At 42.4% G+C, this 26,970-nt stretch overlaps 1 protein-coding gene across 3 annotated transcripts in view; it reads left to right on the top strand.

Annotated features, from left to right (window-relative positions):
• Raly (RALY heterogeneous nuclear ribonucleoprotein) overlaps positions 1-26,970 on the top strand; it is a 70,780-nt gene that overhangs the window by 27,726 nt on the left and 16,084 nt on the right. For all 3 annotated transcript variants that reach the window (XM_048349027.1, XM_048349025.1, XM_048349028.1), the window contains exon 2: positions 8,956-9,038. The gene's annotated coding sequence lies outside the window, so the exon portion shown is untranslated. The remainder of the gene's footprint in view (positions 1-8,955; positions 9,039-26,970) is intronic.

The following is a 26,970-nucleotide window of genomic DNA, read 5'->3' on the forward strand; positions in this document are numbered from 1 at the left end:
GATTGTGTTTGCGTCTATCTTGCTCTGTAATTCTTTGAGAATTTGCTTGACATATGTCGGGCCTCTTTTGTTTGGTGAGTATACATTTATCACCGTGATTTCTTGATCCTGGATTTTTCCTTGTATTAATATGTAGTGTCCTTCTTTGTCTTTTTGAGTGGACTTTAAAGAGAAGTCAAGCTTGTCTGAGATCAGGATGGCTACACCTGCCGTTTTGGTGGATGCATTTGCTTGGTAGATCTTGCTCCATCCTTTCACTCGAAGCCTGTTTTTGTCCCTTGCTGTAAGGTGGGTCTCTTGTAGACAGCAGATGTCAACTTTTTGTTTGCGAATCCATTCTGCCAGTCTGCTCCTCTTTATCGGGGAGTTTAAACCATTTATATTTAAAGAGATCAAGGATAAGGGTGTTTTTTCTCCTTCCATTTTCTTGGTGGGCTGTTTTTTCTTCTTTTTTTTTTTTTCTTCTTGTCTTTAGTGAGCTTGTGTTTCTGCTGGGCTTTGGCTATTGAAGTTTCTTTCTGATTCTGTCCTGTGTGTCTTTTACGATCTCTGTTGGGTGGGGTTCCCCTCTTAATATTCGCTGTAGGGCTGGTTTTTTATTCACATACTCCTTTAGCTCCTCTTTGGTGTGGAAAGATCTGGTTCTCCCTTCGAATGTGAACTCCAATTTCGCTGGATATTTGATCCGAGGTTGTAAATTGTTATTCTGGAGTACTTGGATGGTGTTCTTCCACTCGCTTCGAGCTTGGTAAGTTTGTGTGGATAAGTCGGATGTTATTCGAATCCTCTTCCCATTGAAAAAAGTTTCCTTCTTCGCTTTGGCTGAATTCAGAATTTGCTCTTTAATCTTGAGGTCTGAAGTCTTGAATATTATGTGCCTTGGGGTGGCTTTCCTGGGGTCTGGCCTGCCAGGTGTCCTATAGGCTTCGGTTACCTGGATGGGGTCCCCCTGTGAGATTGGGGAAGTTTTCTGCAATAACTTTATTGAGAACATGATTAAGCCCTCTGCTCTGATATTCGGCTCCTTCTTCTATTCCAATTATGCGCAGATTATATCTCTTGTCTTTGTCCCATTAGTTCCTGGATTAGTCTTCCCTGAAGCTTCACCTTTTCTTGGAGTGTGGTCATTTTCTGGTTGTTGTCAGCTGCTTCATCGTCCAGGCAAGAGATTCTGGATTCTATATGGTCTACTCTTTGTGTCATGGTTTCAATTGCGGAGTTTATGGATGTCAGAGAGCTATTTATGGTTGTCATATCAGCTCTGATCGTGGAGATTTCTTCCTTTAAAGAGTTGTATTTTAAATCTATTTTTTCATGCATTTCAATTCTTAGGATGTGGAGATTTTCTTTAAAGGCAGCTTGCATTGTATCCATTTTTGCTTCCATTTCTTTAAAGCAGGTTTGCATTGTATCCAGTTTTGCTTCCATTTCTTTCTTGGCTTCCTGGGTGTCCTTCCAGATTTCCGCTCTAAATTCCTGGAATTGTTTTCTGATTTCATTTCTGACGCTTTCGATCATTCCTGTTAACATGGCCTCATTTGCTTTTTAGTCTCCATCTCCTCTTCAGTCGTGCTGCTTTTTGGAGCTGGCGAGTTGGCTTGCCCTTTGATGAACTGAGTTATGTTTCTTTGTGATTTGCGCATCTGGAGATCTGGATGGCTTCTCAGGTTTGGTTTGTAGCTCCTCCCTCCCTCCTGTGTAGACGTGTCTACGGGCAGCAGGTGCTGTCGCTGTGTCCCCGCCCACCAGTGCAGGGTACGCCTACCAGAGCGGGCGCTGTCGCCGAGGCCCCCGCCCTCCTGTGCGCTGTGCGTTTCAGTGCAACAGGCACTTCGGCGGGATATGCCTCCCAGAGCGAGCCCTGGTTGTTGGGTTGTGCTTGCGCCCTCCCACGAGTCCGTTGGGGGGGGGGGTACGTGTGGGGCCCAGTGGGATCGACTGTCCGGGTGTGGCTTGGCACCTTCAGACCTCACCTCCGCTGTTAGGAGGGGGGACGTGATCAGGCTCCAGTGACCCTGCTGGGCTGGTATTGCCCACCAGCGCCTGTGGTTTTAGTTGTAAGAGTCTGCGAGGTCCAGGCGCCTCAGGTGGGGTTTGCACAACCGGCTGTCTCCCGGCCCCTGTTGGGAAGGGGGCGGGGCCGGTTCTGCCAGTTCAGGAACCTGTGGGGTGTTGGTGCTGCTGAGCCCTTCCCCTGCTAAACTGACTTCCCAGCGCCTGATGGGGGTTTCCCCCGCCTGATTTGTGGGTTCTTTGTTCCGTCAGGGGTGGGGGAGGGGGGAGGGGAGGGCACTCACTTTTGCTGCTTTGTGTGTGTGTCCCGCGCTGCCGTTGGCCCTCCAGGGGTTGGCTAAGTGTCGTGGTGGCTTCCCTGGTTCCCGATTTCTGCCGCGCTGGGTTCCCTTGTCCAAACCCGGTGTGGACCCGAACTTCTCGTCGCTGCCGGTGTGTCTTGGTCCGCACCCTGCCTTGTGGCCGTGGGGTCTCCCGCTATATGAATTCTGCGCTCCTGGCAGCCTGTCTGCCGATCGCCGGGTTCCCCTTTCCCAGCCTGACCCTGTTTGGGCCAGGGTCGGCTGGTGGGGGGAGGGTGCCCCGGTGAATCTCCGGCTCCGTGTAGGTTTTCGGTTCTTCTTTTTTGCTCCTTTTTGTTTTCCTGCGTTTCTCCACTGCTTCTGGCTGCTGGTTTTGCTGGGTTCTTGATGGGGTGTTGGGTGTTGGGGTTCCCAGCTCACTATGCCGTTGGAGCGAGTCGGAGTGCCTCCCTATTCCATCGGCGCCATCTTTCTTCCTCCTGGCAGACTTTCTTTAAGGTGCATGTAGTCTTTGGGCCTACAGGAAGTCAATCTCTTTCTTCCCCTTTTAAGTCCCAAATGGAAGGGGTCTCAAAATTAGTCTTCTTACTCCCACTGCTGCCAAACTACAAGACATTATACCATGAATCCACCTTTATTGCCTCAGAAAGGCCATCCCTCAATATCTTCCCATACTTCTGGGACCCACACAACTTCAACTTAATGCTCTTAATTCCAGAAGACGAAACAGTACCCAACCCCACATTTACCTTTTCAGGTCCTGCAGAAGACCCTGACTCTCCCTAACTTCAGGAACATTCCTCATTGATCTTCTGGATGACATTTGGCTGACACCTCAGCCTATCACATTTGATGATCTTAGCGAGGCCATAGTGATACTCTGGTTACAGAAGATTTTCACATCATTCTTCCCTTACCAGATTACCTTTTGCACTCTAGTCTTCTACCTTCTTAACTGTGAGGGATGCTTTTCCATCCCTATTCCTTATACTAATAATCCTCCTTACTATCCTCCTCACCATAGGGCTACTCTAAACAACTCTGACAGACTGGCCCCTTAGAGAATGGGCCATTCTCACCCTCCTCATGTATGCCTTTCTGGCAACCCTTCTGCTTCTTTGATGTCACCCCACTCTCTCCCTCCCCTAAACCTTTTCACCATGACTCCCCTCCTCCTATTCTTTGGGTCCTGCACTCTGATTACAACTCATCACCAACAAAAGCTGGTGTGGTCTGCTGCCTTGCCTACAGCATCCGCTACTCTCAAACTATATGCTCTCCCAGGAGATACTCACTCTCCGTTGACTGTTTCTCCTCCTCTAGCCCAAAGCTAATCCATTATTCCCAATTCCCACATATGAGACAACCCAATGCAGCTGATATTACTCAAGATCCCAACATATTACGGCACATGGGTGCATACCCGGAAATTGGGAGGATTGCCAAAGCCACTCCTGGTGTTCCTCCAATACTGGTCCTGTGTAGACTTTGCTTCTTGGAGGAGTCTGGTCAGGATTCCTGACTGATGGACTAAGAATCTCTTCCCTCGAAGGCCAATTGGGGTCAGTGGGGGGGGTGGGGGTGGGGAGGCATACTCTAGTACCTATTTCCTCCCTAGCAACATGGGGAAAGTGGGATTTGGGGATCAGATGGTGGTACAATTGCTCACTGTGCTTTAGTCCCTCCCCCTCCCTCCAGGCATTACAGTTGGTCATTACCCCCACCAATGCTTCAATCCCTATAAGCAAGGTCAACTCTTTAAACCTCTGGAACCTGGAACCAAGACTTCCTGACCTGGACCCCCAACACTCCACTCCCTGACCCTCTTCTATTTTAGGTATTAGCTCTTGCAAACTCTAGCCACAGCTTCTTAAAACAGGTCAACCCAGACCTGGCCAAGAACTGCTGGATATGCCTACGTGGGAGCCAGCTGTCCTATGTTGGGGTGGGACTCTTTCACCTAACATTCCGTAGCATCACCACAAATGACTTGTGTAGCTCTGAACCCCCATACATATAATCAGGGAACCCCAATGCGTGGGCATCTTAGCCAGCTGTACCACCCTACTTAGAGTCTTGGTTCCCAATGGAACCTACTTTGCCTGCCCCAGTGGGGTCCATACCTGTCACCCTGGAGGCCATTGTAAAATGGTGTTCTTAACCTGGACGTCTTTTCCAGCTATGAAGTTAACAATTACCTCACACATCACTGAGAAAAAAAGAAACCCAGTCCTGCTACCTGTACCTCTGGGTAAGCCTCTTCTTGGCACCACAGCCCTGGGAAGCACAGCCATAACCCTACAACAAACCCAGCACAGTCAATTATCTACACAAATAAAAGAGGACCTCTCCTTAGTTCAACAAAATCTTAATGTCCTTCAAAACCAATTAGACTTCCTAGCTAAGATGATCCTCCAAAATCGAGTGGACTTGACCTAATAGCTGAAAAAGGGAGAATCTGCCCCTTCTTGTGAAAGAAGTGCTGCTTCTGTGCTAACCTATCAGGCATAAGACAAGCAACTATAGAGACCATACAAACCAAATACAGAGCACACCGACCCTCCTCCTCTCCATGGAAAGACACTTGGATGTCTTGGAGCCCCTGGCTCGCCCCTTTTCTGGATCCAGTTGTCATAATTCTTCTAGCTCCATAGGACCCTGTCTCCTTAAATACCTTTCTGAATTCATCTGGGAGTGCATATGAGCATTGACTTCCCAATAGTTGAATGAGTTTTTACATGTCTACAGGATATCATCCCCTTAACAAAGAGGAGACCTAACCTGCCAATTCAAAACCTTACCAAAACCAACATCTAAATGTTATCTCTCATCAACAGGAAGCAGCTTGAGGGAAACAACCACAGACCCCATTACCCACTACTCTCCCCCAAACTTTTCTTTTTATACATTTAAAGCCTCAGTATGAAGGACTCACCCTTACTTCATAACCCCAGGCACATCTGGTTGTATCTGACACCCGGTGAAACATTCTGTTTTGGGTTAACCTTGAGTCCCTGAATTCCACAGTTTCAAGAAAAACCACATCTTGTTCCCTGTAAGGCACCTGTTTCCTTATTTGGCCTAATAAAAGCCTAATCCTTGCTTTGCCCCTTTCCACAACCTCCATTCCTGAATGTTGCTGCCCCTCACTGTGTCTCAGTAAACAGTCCTTGCCTGTTGAGATCCAGTCCAGCCTGTCCTTTCTTCCCCATTTTCCTTCCAAGAATAATTAAGGCTTTGTATGCAGTGAAGGATGTATAATAGGTAATAGTAAATTACATTTGTTTCTTGGAATTTTTTTACTGTTTCTGATTGTTGTTTCCCTTTGTGGAATATGAATGGAATAAAAATACCTATCATTGAACATTTATCCTGGACTTGGATGCTGTTTCATTTGTTTTGCCACTAACCACTTTATTAAACAGGAAAATTTTAAGACAAATACTGAAAACATAGGCACCAATGATAAGTACCTTGCCTAAGGCTACAAACCTAGTAAGAGAGAGCAGAGATTCAAACCCACGTGTATGAATCTGGAGCCTGAGCTATTCACCACTAAATTGTTAATTATTACTACTTTAAATAATGTGTGACTTTTAGTGGTTCCTAGTTTTTAATCTACTTGCACCTGTTAGGATTTGTGTATATAACTTGGGAGCTTTTTCTAGTTTCCTTGGTTGTCTTTATTTCCATTTTTCTTTGCTGTTTCTGTATTGGAATTTGAACTAAGGACCTTGCACTTGCAAAGCAGGTGGTCTACCAGTTGAGCCATGCCTCTGCCCCTACCCCCCCCCCCCCCCACCTTTTTCTATGCTGGGGCTTGAACTCAGGGCCTGGGCATTGTTCTTTAGCTTTTTCATTCATGGTTGGAGCTCAAACACTTGAGCTATACCTCTACTTCTGGCTTTTGGGTGATGATTAATTGGAGATAAGAATCTCAGGTTTTCCTGCCTGTGCTTTTTGGAACTGAGACCTCTAGCCCCTTTTATGTCTTAGTTATTTTTAAAGTAGAGTCCCCCGCCCCCCCCCCCCCCATCATAGGTGTGAGCCATGGGTGTTTGGCTAGAAAGTACTCAGCATATCTGATGTTCATATTGTTATTATTAGTATTTTTAATCAATTAAATTTTGTTGACAAGGTGTTGTGCAAAAGGGGTAGTTACATAATAGGGCAGTGAGTACATTTCTTGTGCTACCTTACACCTTCGTTTTTCTTTCCCTTCCCTAGATCAGGTAGGCATATATACAATACTCAGTGTACTAAAATCATATTCATATACAGTAGCCACGTGGCGTACGCCAAAGGAAATTCACCTAGAACTTTAAGAGAAAGATTTTTTTTTTGGCCAGTCCTGGGCCTTGGACTCAGCCTGAGCACTGTCCCTGGCTTCTTTTTGCTCAAGGCTAGCACTCTGCCACCTGAGCCACAGCGCACCTTCTGGCCGTTTTCCATATATGTGGTGCTGGGGAATCGAACCGAGAGCTTCATGTGTAGGAGGCAAGTGCTCTTGCCACCAGGCCATATTCCCAGCCCACCTAGAACTTTAAATATAATGTCAACAATAGAGTTTGCTTATTCTTGTCTTATATTATCATGTATACACAGCTGTTGAGCTATTGTGATCCACTGAGAGGTCTATTTTAGACCTTTTTATATTTAGTAGTTGTTTGGTTTTAGATACATAATGTAAGGTTGCTGACCCAAATCTGTGGAAATACCATTTGACAAGAAGTTTTTTGTTTCGCAGACCTGGTCTCTACTGTCCCCCTCTCCCCCCAACAGTCATATATCAAGGAGACCATGCCCCTTTGTTCTCTATGTTCTAGGCTTGTCTCGCTCAACATTATTTGTTCAAGTTCTGACCATTTCCCTGCGAATACAAATATTTTATAATTTTTAATCGCTATGTAGTATTCCATTGTGTATAGGTACCACATTTTTTGGATCCACTCATCTGTAGAGGGGCATCTGGGTTGTTTCCATATTTTTCTATTGTGAATTGTTGATGTTCATATTATTATTTTTTATTTTTTGCCAGTTCTGGGGCTTGAACTCAGGGTCTAAGCACTGTCCCTGGCTTCTTTTTGTGCTGAGGAGTCGAACCCAAGGCTTCATGCATGTGAGGCAAAGCACTCTACCACTAAGCCACATTCCCAGTCCCCTAATGTTCATATTTTTAATGAAAAGTAAGTCTTGTTCTTCAGAATACATGATAGGGGCTTGCTTTATGCTTAGGACAGCCTGGAGTATGATCCTCTTTGTACTGTGTGTTGCTGGGGACAACAGGCATCACTAGGGATAACAGACATGTGCCCTTGGGGTCCATTGTGCTTTCTAGGCTAGCCTCAAACTCTTGGCCATTCTACCTAAGCTTTCAGAATAATGGAATTACAGGCATGGTGCTACCTAGCTCTATGCCTATCTTGATGGAGGTACAGTGATACTTTCTGCCATAGAACTTCCCAGCTCTTTGACTCAAAGCAGATAAATCTCTTAACTGAGAAAATGGAATGGCTCAACTAGGCCATCTTCTCATTTCCTTACTGCTTCATATCAAATCAAAGATTTAAATAGTTAACTTGTTCTTACTAGTTTTGTTTGTTTGTTTTTGTTGTTGTTGTCAGGGCATTTGAACCCCAACCCTGGGTGCTGTCCCTGAGCTCTTCAGCTCAAGGCTAGCACTCTGCCACTTGAGCTACGCCACTTCCAGTTTTCTGGTAGTTTAGTGGCGGTAAGAGTCTCATGGACTTTCCTGCCTGGGCTGGCTTTGAACTGCGATCCTCAGATCTCAGCCTCCTGAGTAGCTAGGATTACAGGTGCATAGCCTCTTATTAGTCTTTTTTGATCTTTCAGAAGAGCAGATTATGATCACCCTTGTTTTACATAAAAATAAGGACCAGAAAGGTAATTTTTTTCAGAGTCACAGTGAATTAGAGCTAGACTTTAGGTTTCCTGACTCTCAGACCAGTGCTCTCTATAATTGAATATGATAGGTCAGACAAATATAGCTAAACTGTAGATCTTAAACCTAGGATCTAGAGAGTTGTAATGAAACTTTGCTTCTGTCTCCACCTTTACCTGACTTCAATTTACATTTGTCTGGAGAATTCAGCAGAAAGGGAGAAACACTTTCCTTGTAGTAGTCAGTAGAGCTGTTTTTGTCAGTGTGAACAAAGCATGTCTTGGTTTTTGTCTGATGTCATCCTTGGGAAAGGCTTTCCCTGATCATTTTACCCAAAATAGATTTCACTCTTTGTCATTTCTTTTCTACCTAGCTTTAATTTTTCTTCATAGCACTTAGCACAATCTGAAATGACATATTTAATAGTGAAATTGTCTTTCACTAGGGTCCAAAATGTGTGCCTTTACTCAGTAGGCTGAGATCTGAGGATTGCAATTCAAAGCCAGCTGGGACAGGAAAGTTTGTTGTAAGACTTATCTCCAGTTAACCACCAGAAAATGGAGAGTGGCACTTTGGCTCAAAGTGGTAGAGTGCTATCCTTGAGCAAAAGAGCTCAGGGACAGTGACCAAGCCCTGAGTTCAAGCCCCATGACCAACAAAACAAAACAAAGTACTCTTACTGTCCTAAATTTGTGTCTGTTCTGAGTAGGGCCCCTAATGGACCTCTCTCTCTTATAGGTGAGCTCTGTTCCCAGAGGCAGCTGCAGCTGACCCTGTAGCCCACAGAAGGAAATAACTGGCAAAGCTCAGCCTTGGTACTGGTGAGTGATGGTATCTGGGCAAACCACAGGAAAGCTTGGTTTAAGATACAGAGTCACTAGTATGAGATCTTATTTTACTCTTCATACAGATAACCTAATGGTGATTTCTCTCTTATTCTAAGAGATTAGATGTTGGCATAAATAGTTCCTGGTCTTGGAAGAAGGTTCACATTACTTTCTTGAAATTGCCATGAGGGTGTAGGTAATCATATACCACGAGTAATGCAAAGCTGCTTTCTTCTGCCAGTGAGCTGCTTTTTCCTGGGAGGTATCTTGAGTCCTGGCACCTATTCTTATATTCTGTAAGCTTCTTTGATATGACCTCACAACCTTCAGATACCTTCCTGTTTTTAGTCTCTACCATGACCTACCAAGCCCCTACATCAGCTTCAGAAAATCCTATTGTTTTTTTAGTAGAGGAGAATGTGATCATGAATTATGAGGAGGATTGAACAAATACATGAACCATGCATTCCAATAACCCTGGCTCCTTTTAGGAGGTTCAGATTTGGAGGATGATAGAGTCTAGCCCAAGCGGAAAAGTCTGTTAAACTTCATCTTCAAAATAATCAGCAAAAATAGGGGTGGAGGCATTGCTCAAGTGGTAGAATGCCAGCTAAGCAAGTATGAGACCCTGAGTCCAAACCCCAGTACTGCTACTGGGTATTGAAGGCTCATGCCTGTGATCCTAGCTACTTGGGAGACTGAGATCAGGAAGATTTCTTCTTTGGTTGAGAAGAAAGTCTTGTGAACTTTATTGTTCAGGCTGGCATCAAAAAGAAATCATCCTGGGGGCTGGGAATATGGCCTAGTGGTAGAGTGTTTGCCTCGTGTACATGAAGCCTTGGGTTCGATTCCTCAGCACCACATATATAGAAAAAGCCAGAAGAGGCGCTGTGGCTCAAGTGGTAGAGTGCTACTAGCCTTGAGCCAAAAGAAGCCAGGGACAGTGCTCAGGCCCTGAGTTCAAGCCCGAGGACTGGCAAAAAAACAAAACAAGCAAAAAAAATAATCTTCCTGATCTCTGAGCTGTAGTTTCCTTATTTGTAAAATTAATATAATCCTACTTTATAATGCTATTAGGATGGTAATTAACAGATTTTGAAAACATACCTGGCTTAGATTATATTCAATTATCAGTGATTGAAATAAATTCTGAAACCTTGTCTTCAGTGTTAAATTGAAAAAGGAGAGCTTGGTAACTCAGACTCTGAGCCTTATTCTATTAACTCAACCTCGGGAAAGGAGTTTGTTCTTACATCTTATTTTCCTCAGCTCTGTGATGAGAAAACAAGGTAGAAAGTTAATTTGTAATTGCTGATATCCCTTGTACTTCTGTGCCTTATTCAGAACAGGAAAGAATAACTTGAGGATTAAGAAAGAAATCATCTACTCAGGTTGAGCTTGACTATAACCCTGGTCTCTTGTGTCTCATTCCAAGGTTTTTCCCTCTAGACTCAAGGTCAATTGCACAGATATTTATGTAATAGTAAAGATTGGAACTGAAAGCGTGTCAGCTTTAAAGTCTCCACAATAGCCTTTTCAAATCCCCTGTGGTATATGTCAGTAACATAGCCTATACTTGTTTTAGAAACAAGTGCTCCATAAACACTCCTGTTTTCTTTAGTTGGTACAAGACCCAGATGCTCTTCAGTGAACACAATAGATTCTCTAAATCAGCCTGTTTCCATTCTATTCCACTCAGCTCTGATCTGCTGGCTGGGGTTAACTTGTTATATGAATCTTTTTTTTTTTCTTGCTAGTTTACCCATTTTCACTTGAGTGACATTTAGTGCTGTAGGTACCTTACATAGATTATCACCCTAATTTTTCTAGTTCATTAAGCTGTTAGTAGTTCCTAAAGGGAAAGCTGAAGTGAAGTGAAGTAAATGGATTCTTCAGGTCTTGCTGATCCCATAGATTGAGCTCTTCTCTGACTACCATATTGCTTCTCTGGTTTCTTCCTTTTTAGGAAGTTATAAAGTGTTCAGAAGTCCCCAAAAAGGGACATTTGGTGGCCTGAGTATAATGGGAGTACTTTCCTTGGCTTGGATATAGTTTCCCAAGTTTCTGCTTTACCTAGACTACTTTCTCCAGAACTGGGTGTGGGACTAAGGACCCAGAATTTATTGTTACTTGCTGGTAAAAAGGTAAAAAGTGTGCTTACTTATTTTCAAAGTTGGTTGATGGTAATATTGTCAAGCAACATGTCCCTATTTGTATCACTACCTTTGAGTACTGGAAAGGAAAGAAAAAGGATCTGTATATCTCAAGTCTGATGAAGCTCTTCTACAGATCAAGCGAGAGATGATATATATATATATATATATATATATATATATATATATATGATATATATATAAGATATATATATATACATAAAATATTTTTAAGGATAATATGGTTATGATAGTTCTTCACTTTTCACTTCACAGTTGTCAGTTTCATCTTCAGAGACCATACTGTGAGGAAATGGAAGGAACCTGCCTTTATGTGGCAGAAATGAACTACAGTTGAAATCTTTAGTTTCTGTAATAGCAATGCGTTTAAGTCCTCACTGAGAAGATTCTGTCCCTTTGCCATGGATCTGTTCAACCTTCAGTTGTCAAAGGGGCAAGGCTCTTTTGCATCTTGAGCCCTCTGTCCTCTTGTGTCCCTTCTCTTGTTAAACTACTAGAGATTTCTTAATAAAACTTTCTAATAGCACACTTTTAGACATAAAGTTAGAGAAGGTATTTCCTTCTTTACATTTTCCCCAGCATAATTTGTCATACAACAATGGAATTTCATTGTATTAGAATTAAGGGCCACTAGTGGATACTTAGCAGGTTTACAGAGAAACCCTTTTTTTAAACATATAATACCCAACAGAACTGTTTTTATTGGAGCAGCCACTAATAGGCCTAGTGGTTCAGTCTTCCTACTACCTTTGTCACAGAAGCCCCTGAGGCAGTTGGCTGCCAGGTTACTGGGGACAAGATGTGAAAGCAACACTGACCCTGGTCCAACCTTCCCATTTTGTAATTGTGAAATTGAGGCCCAGCAAAGAGTAGTACTGTGTTCATGGTACACTGTGAATGAGTGGTGCCTTAACCCTCAGCCTAGGCCTCTTTCCACTACGTTTGGCTTTTATATCATGATGTCATTTCTTAAGTGACTGCTGTGGCACTTAACTGCCATCTTATGCCTGCACGTCCAGCTTCTCTTGTCTCCCAGTATCTGGTTCCTGTGAGGTAGGCATGCCTGTGGATGTATATGGCCACATCATTCTAATATATACAACGAACATATATTATTTGTTTTTTCCTAAGACTTTCCCTGAAGGCACTAAAAGGCTTTTGTCCTACATGTTTTTATCTCAGGGATCAGAAGGTGCTCGGGACTTTTGTAGGAAACAAAAGGGCTACAGTGAGACAAAGAGCCAGGAATCCTTGCACTGGGCAGCTCAATCTCTCCAGACTTTCTTTTCTTGACTCCTGGGGTGAACTCTCTGCACCACCCCCCAAATGTATTTTCTGTAAGTTAATTCATATGAACTGAGTAGAGGAGGACTCTTTACTAAGGATACCATGTGAAAAGGATTAAAGATAGGATAAAAGATTAAGTGGAAAGTAAAAAAACAAAATATTTGGGGAAAGACTGAAAAGGGAGGTGAAAACTAAAATTCCCAGTTTATCGCTTCACACTCAAAACCAACTCTAAAACAACCAACTTACAAAGTTTTTTTGTTATGGACATGTGTCAGGTTTTGTTTAACTTATTAATATGGAAACTAGCAGAAAGACAACAGTTAAGACTGGATTTAAGGGCTGAGACTATGGCCTAGTGGCGAGAGTGCTTGCCTCATATACATGAAGCCCTGGGTTCAATTTCCCAGCACCACATATATGCAAAAAGGCCAGAAGTGGTGCTGTGGCTCAAGTGGCAGAATGCTAGCCTTGAGCAAAAAGAAGCCAGGGACAGTGCACAGTGCTCAGGCCCTGAGTCCAGGGCCCAGGACTGGCAAAAAAAAAAAGACTGGATTTAAGTTGTTAATGGAAAAAAAGATTGCTGAAATAAAGGTTGGGTTGATTGTACAAGACTGTAGTCCCAGCTACTTGAGAGATAGACTTGGGGTTTGTGGTTTGAGGCCAACCAGGTAAAAATTAGCAAGATCCCCATCTATTTTGTGAACTTGGTATGATGATTCATACCTCTTATCCCAGCTAGTAGGAAGCATATAGACAGGAGGATCTTAGTCCACAGCTGACCTGTGGTAAAAACTTCCTCCTGTTGAAGGAAGTAGGTCACTGGGGGCAGACCTTGAGGGATTTATTTTCTCCCTGGCCCCTTCCTATTATCCTCTACTTCCTAGCTGCCATGAGATGAGCAGCAGCATCTGTTACATGTGTCTGCTGCTATGATGTTCTGCCTCATCATAGGCCCTGAAATCAGGACCCAAAATAAATCTTTCCTCTCTTAGTTGAATTTTCTCAGGTATTTTGTCACAGGTACAGTTAAGTGATTGGCACAGAATAGAGAATTCAGAATACTTCAGGCAAGTAGATGCCACACAATGCCTGAAACTTCCCCTGGGTTTCTTTGTGAATGGCAAGTTGATCAGTTGCAGTTAGTTCACATACCAGTATCTCTAGAAGATGGCAGTAAAATCAAGGCTGTTCTTCACTTATCAACCCCACCTGTTACTCTGGACCCCTCCTTTCCTTCCTCAATTTCAGACTCAAGAAATGTTAGGTAAAAAGAAGCCTTGTGGGCCAAGCTCTATCCCATCAGGCATGATACTCCAATTGGGCAGGTGACTCAGGCAGCAGCTGATGAATAAAAGGATTCTCTCTGCTCCCAATAAATTGGTCCGTGGGGATCCTAGCTTTGAAATTCTAATTGACAGAGGAAGGAAAAGATTCATTAGGTTCTGGACTCATTAAAATGCTCTGCTGCTCACCTACAATTTATTCTTGGCATTTCATCAGGAAGAATTAAGTAAACCAATGGGGTGGGAGGCTGTTGACAGCAGCATCCTTTGTCTGTTGCCTGATATGGGTGTTGGGCATCCTGAACTTGAAATATATAATTGTCCTGAGAAGTACCTCTCCTAGGACTTAAAATGAATCCAAGTCTTATACTCTTGCCACTGTAAAGATCTGAGATCATTCATAAGGGACAACTTATTTTTAGATGGTCCAAAGGACTCAGGCTTGCTTATGGTCACTAAGCACATTGTAGTGGTAGTTAGAATAAGGTCACCTGATTTCCAGGCCAGGAATATTTCTCCTGTACCCACTTCGGATTCCTAGACACATTCAGCAAATACTTATGGCATATGGAATGCTAAGGCTGAGTGGGCTTCTTAGCCTGGCAGTTACAAAGGCTAACCCCTTGGCCTCCTTATATACGACCTCTCCCCTTTTCTCTCCCCTCCCCTCCCCTACCCTAAGAATAGAGAGTTGAATAATACTAGCATGGAGGATTTAAGGAAGAGATAAAAGGTTTAGGTAGGTCAAATCTATGAGGTTTGGGGCACTTTCTTTGTAGTTACAACTCTGTAGCTATAAACCCTGGTGTTGGATTGTAATTGGTACAGTGTCTGCTATCAGTTTTAGTAATCAACCTCATTTTAAGAGTGTCATACTAAGCCTTATGTGTTAGCTTACACTTGTAATACTATCTACCCTGGAGGCAGGAATTGGGAGGTTCATGGACTGAAGTTTTGGATCCCATCTTGGAAGGAAGAGTGTTGATGAGTGCCTGGTATCACAGCTATGTGGGAAGCATAAATAGGATCATGAGCTAGCTTGGGGCAAAAATCAAAACCCTATTCTAAAAATAACAAAAGCAAAAAGTCTGGGAGCACCATCAAGTGGTAGAGTACTTATAAAGCAATTGAGCAAGGCTCTTAGTTCAAACCTCAGTATTCCCTCCCCCCCCCCAAAAAAAAAAGACTGCTGAGATAAACACTGGGATACAAAAATGTTTAAGATGTATGTAATCCCCTTTCTCATATCTCTCAGTTTCATGTAGCAAACAACCTTAGAGTAAAGGAACTGTCACTTCTGCAGGAGGAAGTCAGGTTGAACAGTGTTGTTGCTTCACTTTCTCTGGGCTTTGATGATACTTGTCAAGTGATACACTATCATGTGTAGTTTATAAGCTGGTAGGAAAACTACTTTGTAATGACTGGCATTTGTGTGGCATTTTATGAATTATAAAACACATTATTCATTGAATTTTTTTAGGGGGGGAAGGACTTTGCTCAGTATATTGATGAGACTGGCCTTGTACTCTTGACCTTCCTGACTCTGCTTTTTTACTGGCTGGGATTATAGTTGTGTACCTCCACACTTGGCTTAGTTTTACAGCTTTTGATTAACAGTAGTTAGGATTATAAATCCAAATCCTAAGCTTTATTTGTATAACAGTTTATTATTTTGTATAACAGTTGATTTGAACAAACTTGAAAAGTAGATGATAACCTTTCTGTCCCCTTCTTAAGTGGAAAATTAACCCCTTCCACTCTACTTCTGGAAATGTAGAGATTATTTGTAGTGTGAAAAGCAGAGCTAGAGCCAGGTACACCAGTAGCTCACACTTGTAATCCTTACTCAGGAGGCTGAGATCTGAGGATTGCAGTTCAAAGCCAGTCCAGGCAGGAAACTCTGTGAGACTCTTATCTCCAATTAACCATCAGAAAACCAGAAGTAGTGCTGTGGCTCAAGTCGTAGGGTACTAGCTGAAGAGCTCAGGGACAGCGCCCATGCAGTCCCAGAGTTCAAGCCCCATGACTGACCCCCTCCCCCCCCCCAAAAAAAAGTACTAGGCTGGCTTGAGGGGGAGGTGGGAGGTGGGATGGAAAATGAGCTTATTGCACAGTTTACCCATCCTGTGCCCTGAACTTTTAGTGCCATGTGCTACAATGCTCTTATCAGTTGCTGCTGATCCCGCTCTCGTCCTTTATGGATGATATCTCTATCATTATCACATTGGCTACTCATGGCAGTATGGAGTAGACAGAACTTGCTCTACAGATGAGACAGAAGTTATAAGTACACCAGGGTCATTGAATTGTTCATGCAAGAACTAGGACCAGACTTTAGGCCTCCTCACATGAAATAGATTCCTTGGATTCAGTGTAGTTGAAACTGTCCCTTTTTTATGTGTATACTGGTACTGGGGCTTGGAATAAGCTTTATGCTTTTTCTTGGCCTTTTGCATTCACAGCTGGTGCTTTACTACTTGAGCTATACCTTCACTTCCAGCTTTTTGCTAGTGAACTGGACTCTCAGATTTATCTGTCAAGGCTAGCTCTGAACCCTAATCCTCAGATCTTCGCTTTCTGATTAGCTTCTATGATTAGAGGCATGGGCTACTGGAGCCCAGCAAGTTTAAGTAATGGTTGACTGCATGCAGGGGCTGTTTGGATCTGCTTTCTTAAATGATCATTGAGTCTGTTTTCTAGGCATGTTCCAAGCTGGCATTAAAGAGTCTAGCCCCTAGCCAGGTACCCATGGTTCATGCCTGTTATCTTAGCTACTCAGGAGGAAGAGATCTAAGGGTTGGAGTTGGAAGCCAGGCTGGGCAGGAAAGTCCCTGAGATTCTTCGCTCAAATTAACCAACAAAAAGCTGGAAGTGGAGCTGTGGTTCAAGTGGTAGAGTGCTAGCATTGAGCAAAAAAGCTCAGTCACAATGCATAGACCCTTAGTTCAAACCCTAAGACTGGTAGCAAAACAAAAACAAAACAAAAAAAACCCCGAGGCTGGCTTCCAAACCATTCTGGCATCTTCTCATTGTACATCTCCCGGGTTGTAGATCTCTTACCACTGGTGGTTCTATTCCTGACTCCATAGGAAGCAGTTTGGCTGCTTAAAATGAATGCCAAACAGTCTAAGGAACACTCAATATTGAGAGAAATTGGTGTTTCCTGTTTATCCAAAGTCCTACTTGGAAATTCTTTAAGAAACAGTATTTTTGGGGGGAGGATGAGAGTGGGAGGAGTGGTGGAGTAGACTACTGGTAACCTTGTAAGAACTAACAGAGCCTTTTTATATCTGCTAAACTGCTTTTGAGCTGTAGAGTAGTGAGGAAAGAATGCAAGGATTTCTATTTTTACCTGGCATTAAGGAGATGAAGGCCCAGAAAGGGTTAGTGACTATTTGATAATCATGTGGTAGTATCCAAACATAACCAAGATTTGGTAAGCAAATAGTTTTTGGTTTGAATCCAATGCTTACTACTTTCTAGTTGTGTGACCTTGGGCAACTTACTTAACCTCTTGGAGCCTCAGTTTCCTTCTGATAACGAGGTTAGCACTATATATTTTGTTTATTTGTTTTGTTTTTGTTGCCAGTCCTGGAGCATGGACTCAGGGCCTGAGCACTGTCCCTGGCTTCTTTTTGCTCAAGGCTAGTACTCTACCTCTTGAGCCACAGTGCCACTTCTGGCTTTTTTCTATATATGTGGTGCTGAGGAATCGAACCCAGGGCTTCATGTATACGAGACAAGCACTTTACCACTAGGCCACATTCCCAGCCCCAGCACTATATGTTTTATACAGAAAACACAGCACAAAGTAAGTATTAGGAGTTCAGTAACTACAGGTTTCAGGAGTTCAGTAACTACAGGTTTCCCATTTCAGAACTTGAAATGTAATTATATTGTGAGTCATTGCAAATTGGTTCTCTTGAGTCAGTAAAGTGCCCTAGACATAGTAAATTCCTCTTAATTAGATTATGGTTTAAGTGTTTCATAAAGTTAAGAGAACTAACTAGAGTAGAATTAGAAGAAAGCATGGGTACTCCAGGCACTAACTAGGTACTTTTAAATTGTATTTTTATTTATTTATTTTGCCAGTCTTGGGCCTTGAGCTCAGGGCCTGAGCACTGTCCCTGGCTTCCTTTTGCTCAAGGCTAGCACTCTGCCACTTAAGCCACAGCACCATTTCTGGCCGTTTCCTATATATTTATGGTGCTGAGGAATCGAATCTAGGGCTTCATGTATATGAAGCCTACTCTTGCCAGTAGGCCATATTCCCAGCCCCTAACCAGGTACTTTAAATGCAATCATGTATTGGTGAGAGATGATAGGAGCCCTTAAAATGTGTCCCAGTGTATTTTTCTCAAATTATGTGTTTCTCAGAAGTGATGTTAGTAATTTGAGAAAGTCCGATTAAAGTCAGTGCTTTTTTTTTTTTGACAGTCCTGGGCTTGAACCTTGAACTCAGGGGCCTGAGCACTGTTCCTGGCTTCTTGTTGCCCAAGGCTAGCACTCTACCACTTGAGCCACTGCACCACTTTCGTTTTTTTTCTTATATATGTGGTGCTGGGGAATTGAATCACTAGGCCATAGTCCCACCCCCTAAAGTCAGCACATTTCTTTACTGCTGATTTCTCAGAGCTGAGTGAGCATGTGACTCTTGAAAGTGGTTTGAAAGAACTGACAAGAAGGAGAGTATGCAAGTCTCCTATTAGTTGATCTGGAGTCCTTTTCTAAGGAACTGTCATTAATGTCTTGGAAAACAGTCATCTTCCACGGAAGAATCCATATAATACTGATCTGAGTATTATTCTTTAATTTTCTAGATGAAACAACTGAGCTTACAGAACTCCCAGGTATAAAGCTCAGGGTGCCTGACTTCCTGTTGAACTATACCATTATTTTCATTCCATCATTCTTCCTTTTCTAACTAGCAAATTTTAAAATTACAGACAATTCTGCATACTCTAATCAGAGAACATTGTTAGAATACCATGCTTGCTGTTTTGATGTTTTTTTTTTCAGTAAGCAGGAAGATGAGGAAATAACAGACTTTATAGCCACTAAATGTTTCCAAATAGTATAAAGGCCAGAGGTTATTTTATTAGTGGGATTTCTGAGAAAGCCTCTAACCAGTAAAGCTGAACTCTGTTCTTGCTGTTAAGAACTTTGAATTGTGCTTTGGAGGGCTTTAAATGTAGAAGGCCATAGTGTAGCTCTTAATGAGGACCATTCTGACACTAGTACTTATGGGAGAGATCCTAAGAAGCATTTGAAGAGAATATACCAAATTTCTACTACTCTGTCACCATCATGAAGTTCAGTGGGTAGGAATGTGCTATGAAATTTTTCTCCAGCCATTGGCAGGAGTTATCTTTGGCATTTGGTAGAGACTATTGTGTTTTTCTGAACTTTCTAGATACCTAAATATTTACTAGATCTAGTTTAAAAAGTTGCCTCTTTTTTTGCCAGTCCTGGGCCTTGGACTCAGGGCCTGAGCACTGTCCTGACTTCTTTTTGTTCAAGGCTAGCACTCTGCCACTTGAGCCACAGAGCCACTTCTAGCCATTTTCTTTTTTTTTTTTTTTGCCAGTCCTGGGCCTTGGACTCAGGGCCTGAGCACTGTCCCTGGCTTCTTCCCGCTCAAGGCTAGCACTCCGCCACTTGAGCCACAGCGCCGCTTCTGGCCGTTTTCTGTATATGTGGTGCTGGGGAATCGAACCTAGGGCCTCGTGTATCCGAGGCAGGCACTCTTGCCACTAGGCTATATCCCCAGCCCGCCATTTTCTATATATATGTGGTGCTGCGGAATTGAACCCAAGGCTTCATGTATACGAGGCAAGCACTCTTGCCACTAGGCCATATTCCCAGCCCCAGTTACCTCTTTTATAATTGCAAGATTATACAGTATATTCTTCAAAGCATATCACTAAAGGCAGGATTAGAGTCTGAGATTGCAGGCCTACCTTCTAAGAGGTCAGAATCTAGTTCTAGGGGTTAATTGGAGATAGAGTCTCAAGGACTCAGCTGGCATTGAACCATGATCTTCAGATTTCAGCCTCCTGAGTAGCCAGGATTGCAAGCCTGAGCCATTGGCTCCCAGTAGAAGAAAAAGTTGTTTTCGTGGAGAGGGAAGTGGCCTTGTTCAGAAACTGTTAGTAAGACTGAGAAAGTCCTTGACTTGAGGAATGGAGAGAGAGAGAGAGAGAGAGAGAGAGAGAGAGAGAGAGAGAGAGAGAGAGAGAGAGAGAGTGTGTGTGGTGTGGTGTGTGTTTCACTGTTCGTCTGTTGACTGTCCATTTGTCAAGATACTTCAGTTCTCCTTCTTGGCCACCTGATATGTTCCTTGGTTATCACATACTTTATAACTTTTTTTTTTTTTTTTTGCCAGTTCTGGGGCTTGAACTCAGGGCCTGAGCACTGTCCCTGAGCTTCTTTTGCTCAAGGCTAGCACCCTACTACTTGGGCTACAGTGCCACTTCTGGCCTTTTTTCTGTTTATGTGGTGCTGAGGAATGGAACCCAGGGCTTCATGTGTGTCAGGCAAGCACTACTACTAAGCCACATTCCCAGCCCCTTTGTATCTTTTTTTTTTTCCCCCATTTGAAAGGATGAGCAAGAAAGAGGAGGTAGCTTTTGGAGGCAAGGCATTTTCCAGGAGAAGCAGTGACTGTATGTCTGCTGAGATTGGCAGGGGCTATGCTAGGGCTTAGTGAATATAGTGATGTGTTTTGTTTTTTGGCCAGTCCTGGGGCTTGGACTCAGGGCCTGAGCACTGTCCCTGGCTTTTTGCTCAAGGCTAGCACTCTGCCACCTGAGCCACAGCGCCATTTCTGGCCATTTTCTGTATATGTGGTGCTGGGGAATTGAACCCAGGGCCTCATGTATAGGAGGCAAGCACTCTTGCCACTAGGCCATATCCCCAGCCCTCGTGATGTGTTATTGCATGAAGTACCTCTAGTTAATTGGTTCATGAGCTTTATTGAAGCTCTTGTCATGTACTTAAAAATGTGCTAGGTGGTATGAACAATACCTTAAAAGTTCTAAACTGCCTGGTAAGAGATTAACACATGAGACAAACATAATTCAACCTAAGACAGGAAAGATACTCTACTTAAGGATTTAATTGGTTGGTCAACTCTGAAGACCTGTAGGGACTTACATGTGTGATACCTTGCTGATACCATGTATCATATGTCATAGGAATGGGTATTGGCTTTCATGAAATCTAGAATGGCTACAAGATAATTCAGTGGCTACGAGATACTTCTGATCTGTTGTCACTTAGGTTCTTTATTTTGTGTAGATGCTCATTGATGCTGTGGATCAAACTCAGCGTCTTATGTATGCTAGGTAAGTTCTCTATCACAGTGTTATATCCCCAGCTTCTAGGTAAGTTCTGTGTACCATTTCTTGGAGCATGCATCCTTACATCTTAAACTGACCAAAGCATAATATATATTATTATTCACTAAATATAGGAAGCTTTGCTCCATAGCTTTGCTTATACTGTTTCCTTTTTCCTAAACAGTTTATTTCTCACTTGTCCCTCTGAATAAAATGAGAACCAACCTCCCTCCACATATCCTTCCCACTCTGGTACTAGATTTGAATTCAAGGCCTCATACCTGCAGGTGATCTACCATTTAAACCATGTCCCAGCTCAAAATGAGAACTTCTTTTTTTTTTTTTTTTTTGCCAGTCCTGGGCCTTGGACTCAGGGCCTGAGCACTGTCCCTGGCTTCTTTTTGCTCAAGGCTAGCACTCTGCCACCTGAGCCACAGCGCCCCTTCTGGCCGTTCTCCATATATGTGGTGCTGGGGAATCGAACTGAGAGCTTCATGTGTAGGAGGCAAGTGTTCTTGCCACTAGGCCATATTCCCAGCCCAGTCTTGATGACTCCTCTTCTTGATGTTCTCTTACTTCTCTTTGTCCCTAGGGTAAGTGGCATACCTCTGAATTTTAATTGGTTTCTGTCATAGTTTATCAAGATGAAACACAGGCTCTAATTGTCCTGATTGGACTGTGAATTCTTCCAGGGCAGAGGTTGTTCTTTTTTCACCCTTGTATTTCCTGAGTATCTGACAAAAGTAGGTACTCAATAAATGATTTCTTGATAAATGAATAAATAAACCTTTTCAGTATATTATTCTTCTGCTTAGGAACCTATATTAACATTTTGGCATTCAAAACTCTGTAGAGCTGAAACTAAAAAGCTCTGGAGACTATTCATCTTTACATGTACAAAAGAGCAACATTGAGCGATCCTCCTTTATTCATAACTCACATGACTGGTTAGGTTGCCATAAAAGTAGCATTCATTGGAGATTGCAATGTAAATGTATTATAGCTTCTTTGGAAAGCAATTAGTGTGTGTGTGTGTGTGTGTGTGTGTGTGTGTGTGTGTGTACACACACACACATGTGCATGCCAGTCCTGGGGCTTGAACTTGGTGCCTGAGCAGCACTCTACCACTTGAGACTAGGCAAGTACTCTACTGCTAAGCCACATTCCTATCCCACTTAGGCAGCATATTTTAAGACTCATAAAAGTGTTCATACATTTTGACCAGTAATTTTACTTCTGAGATTCTGTCCTTTGGAAATAATCCAATGTGTAAGTTTTTCCCCAGATGCTATTATTTATAATAGTGAGAAATTGGAACTAGCCGAAATGGATATATATGTTATGATAACTTCATTTAGGGAAAATTTTGAGCTAGTTAAACAATAGTTATGGCAGGCATGGTGGTGCATGTCTATAATTCAAGCAGTTAAGAAGGATTACAAATTGGAGGACACTCTAGGCTACATAACAGGACTCTTGTCTGAAAAAGCAATACAAAACAAAAAGAGGTTTATTTAACATCAATATAGATCTTTAGCATAATTGCTTGATAATGCTAGTTGGAAAAGAAATAGGTTATGCTGGGCATGGTAGTATGTGCCTCCTAACACCAGCATGAGTTAAAGATGAGACAGAAGATTGCGTATTTGAGGCCATCCTGAGCTATGTAGTGAGACCCTGTCTCAAAAAGAAGAAAAAAGCAAAAAAAGGTTATTGACTTAAATTGAATGAATGGTGTAACTATATATAATACACAAGGAAAAAACACGGGAAAGAAATAAATATAAGATGCATATAAGTAATTGTGCTTTTGGTTAGCAATGGTTTTAGTTAGTAATTTCAAGTGATAAGCAGAAGTTTTTATTCTAAGCATTTAAGATAATGAGGCAAACCTAGTTTTAAGAAAGGAAATGATAGGATATTACTTTAGTGACAAAGAAGTTTAAGACTGGTGGGAAAAAGTAGATAGGTAGAGGCTACATCCTGCAAAGTATTTAAGAGGCCAAATAAATAGGGGTTGATGAATGACCATGTGCACATGTGCCTGTGTACATGTGTTTACACACGTGTGCATGCAAACATGCTCTGTGTATACTTACTAGAAAACATTGACCGACAATTTTTGTTGTTTTTTTTTTTTTGCCAGTCCTGGGCCTTGGACTCAGGGCCTGAGCACCATCTGACTGACATTTTTGAATGACATAGCCAAAGTCACATAACTAGTAAGTCCTTGCTTGTAGATTTAAATCCTGATCTGTCCAAAATTTAAGCCTTTTTCTTTTATAGTTGAGTTTTTTTTTTTTCAGTTTTGGGGAATTTATTTTCCTTAATTAGCTGTTGCAGTATTGCCTGTTTAGTGTGGTATCTCCTTTTTGAGGGGAAAGGGGACTCAAAAGGATTCTAAAACAGATTAAAAAAAACAAAAACGTGTACCCCAGCAGCTGTGGTATTTGGGCTAATCAGTTAAATTGATTAGGAGTCTGTCATTTTGGGGGTTCACTGTAGTTTAGCTAAGCTGTTCATTGGTTATTTATTTGATGTTCAAGGCAATAGCAGTTCTTGAACTTAGGTAGGGAAATGTATATCCTATTATGTGCAAAGGAGTATTTGGGAGATTAAGCCAAGTTTATTAATGAAGTTACATCTGTGGGAGCAGGAAGGGTCAGGTTGGCAGCCTCAAGGGAATATCTAAGGTATTCCTGAAGGAAAAGTTTTCTTGAGCCATACAATACCCCCATTCTCATGCCTACTTCTTATAAACTAACCCCAAGAAAAGGTATTTATTTAGTCTTGAGTTTATACTTGGAATATGATAACCATCCCCTTAGGAGATAGATACCCAGTTCATTCTGACATGTGCAGTTAAACTGACTGCCTGTGCACTAGGGTTTACTCACATATAAAGTGAGTGTGACTTAAACCATTTAGAAAATTGTTGGGTTTGGATTTGGTAGCCTGAACTTGTAAAGGACCTTGTAAACTTTGTTAAAGGGTGTGAATTTGATTCTCTAAAGGGTCTTAAATAGAAGATAGTAGGGGCATATATAAGGCAGGTGTGTAATACTATTTGTGGAGTTACCTTTTTGTCCTTTCTTATCTATCTATCTATCTATCTATCTATCTATCTATCTATCTATCTATCTATCTATCTATCTATCTATTTGCTGGTCCAGGGGCTTGAACTTGAGTCTGGGTGCTGTCCCTCAGTTTTCTTTCCCCCCCAGCTCAAGACTAGCACTTGAGCCACAGCCCCACTTCTACCTTTTTTGCTAGTTGTTTGGAGATAAGCATCTCATGGACTTTCCTGCCTGCTTTGAATTGCAATCCTTAGATCTCAACCTCCTGAGTAGCTAGGATTACTGGTGTGAGCCACCAGTGCCTGGCATGTGGAACTAATGTTTCTACAAGAGTGATAAAGGCAGAGTGGCGGGCTGGGGATATGGCCTAGTGGCAAGAGTGTTTGCCTTGTGTACATGAGGCCCTGGGTTCGATTCCCCAGCACCACATATATACAGAAAACGGCCAGAAGTGGCGCTCTGGCTCAAGTGGCAGAGTGCTAGCCTTGAGCAAAAAGAAGCTAGGGACAGTGCTCAGGCCCTGAGTCCAAGGCCCAGGACTGGCCAAAAAAAAAAAAAAAAAAAAAAAAAAAAAAAAGGCAGAGTGGCTGTGATACAAATCACTCCACAAGTCATTCTTATTGGTTACCTTTGTGCCAAATATATGGCACTGTGGGATAATGTTGAGAGCCTGTGTTAGTTTTCCAACACAATAATCAAATACCTGAAATAATTATAAAAAGAAAATGTTTTATTTTAGCTCAGTTTTAGAAGCTCTAGTCTATAGTTGTCCTGATACTTTGGACCCGTGACAAGAATGTATAGTGGGGGGCTGGGAATATGGCCTAATGGCAAGAGTGCTTGCCTCCTACACATGAAGCTCTCCGTTCGATTCCCCAGCACCACATATATGGAAAACGGCCAGAAGGGGCACTGTGGCTCAGGTGGCAGAGTGCTAGCCTTGAGTGGGAAGAAGCCAGGGATGGTGCTCAGGCCCTGAGTCCACCAAGGCCCAGGACTGGCCAAAAAAAAAAAAAAAAAAGAATGTATAGTGGGCTGAAACTGATTACATTACAAGCTCTAGGGAGTAGAGAAAAAGGAATAGATTAGTATCCCCTTTAAGGACATGCTTCCAGTGGCCTACAGACCTCCAAGAAGGCCTTTCCTTTCAAGGTTTCCACCGACTTGTAGTAACACCACCTTGGGACCAACCCTTTCACACACAGGTCTTAGAAAACACTCAAGCAATATCCAAATTATAGCAGAATTCTATGTGATATTTAGTATCAACATTCTGGAGAGAGGTCAGCCTTCCTCCCTACTCCTATTTGAATGTGAGAAATAAAAAAGAAAACATATACTAAGACCCATTATCCTTAGGATCAAGCCTTTGTGGGGCTGTGAGGGGTGATTATAATGAAAGAATTTTAATTAATTAGCCTTATACTTGAGGGGGGTACTACATTTCACTGCATTGCCAACTTGTGCACCATCCAGTATCTGGTTTCAGCCAATTGGCTGCCTGCTTAGTACCTCTGGCTAAGAAAAAAACCTGCAGCAGCTTTTCATCCCAGGGGATCTTCCTGCCCATATCTGTGTAGCTGAGCAATCGAACCCAGGGCTTCATGCATACAAGGCAAGCACTCTACCACTAGGCCATATTCCCAGCCCACAATCCTCGAATCTCAGTCTCCTGAGTAAATAGGATTACAGGTGTGAGCTACTGGTGTCCAGCCTTAAAAAGGTTTGTAGCATTTTCATGTTTTGTTATATACAAATGCTTGCTTATAATGGGTTGGTTTTCTTTTTATGTGGTGCTGAGGAATTGAACCCAGGGCTTCATAGTATGTGAGGGGAGCATTCTACCACTAGGCCAGATACCCAGCTCAATGGGTTGGACTTTTACAAAACAAGCTAGTCCTTCACTCCAAATAATTTTGAAATGTTTTGGCTTACTTAGTATGGTAAAGTGGAAACCACCTTTTCTTCTTATCTGTAAAAATACACTAATAATACTTCCTCAAAGAGTTATTTTAGCAATTATTTGTTGGTAAATAGTATTTAGAGTACTTAATATATGCCTTCTACTTGGTACAATGTGTGTATTTTTTAATCCTTACTACAGCTCCATAGTAAGTCTTTAAATCAGCTCCAGTTTTCAAAGACTTTGGAGACTATGTATGGGACAGGCCAGAGTCAGATATATATAGTAAGTGATCGAGTGGGATTTGTATGGGGATCTAAGCAGTGCTCTTAGCCTGACATACCTTGAAAGGGCTTTTTTTTTTTTGTCACTCTTTTTTTTTCTGTCACTAGAGATAGAAATCTGTTTTCTAATCCCATCTATGACTTGACTCATTTTGTAACCTTGAGTAAGTAATGTTTCTGGACTTCTAAATTTTTTCCATTAGACTTTCCATGTCAGGGATTACATTTCCTTAATCTTCAATTCCACAATATCTAGCTTGACAGAGTCTCTCATATAATGGGTGTTGAATGCTAAGGCTGTTACTTGTACTAGGTTCCTTCCAGACTCTTTTTCCAAACATCTTAGTTATTTTATCCTCTAATCTCTACCTGAAGCACCGTATTTCCCACATAATCCACCTGGTAACACGATCTTATTTCCTCATGCCTGTTTTAGGCAGTCTTCATCTTGGGCTTCAAGACAGCCAAACCATTAGGGATAACACAAGTTAAGGAGTGTAAGGAGCCAGCTCACAAAGTCAGGAAAACACACTTACTCCATTTCTACTCAGAGGGGCTGGAGCCTAGGGCAGCCC

This window comes from Perognathus longimembris, chromosome 6 (assembly GCF_023159225.1).
Source record: "Perognathus longimembris pacificus isolate PPM17 chromosome 6, ASM2315922v1, whole genome shotgun sequence".
Taxonomy (NCBI): domain Eukaryota; kingdom Metazoa; phylum Chordata; class Mammalia; order Rodentia; family Heteromyidae; genus Perognathus; species Perognathus longimembris.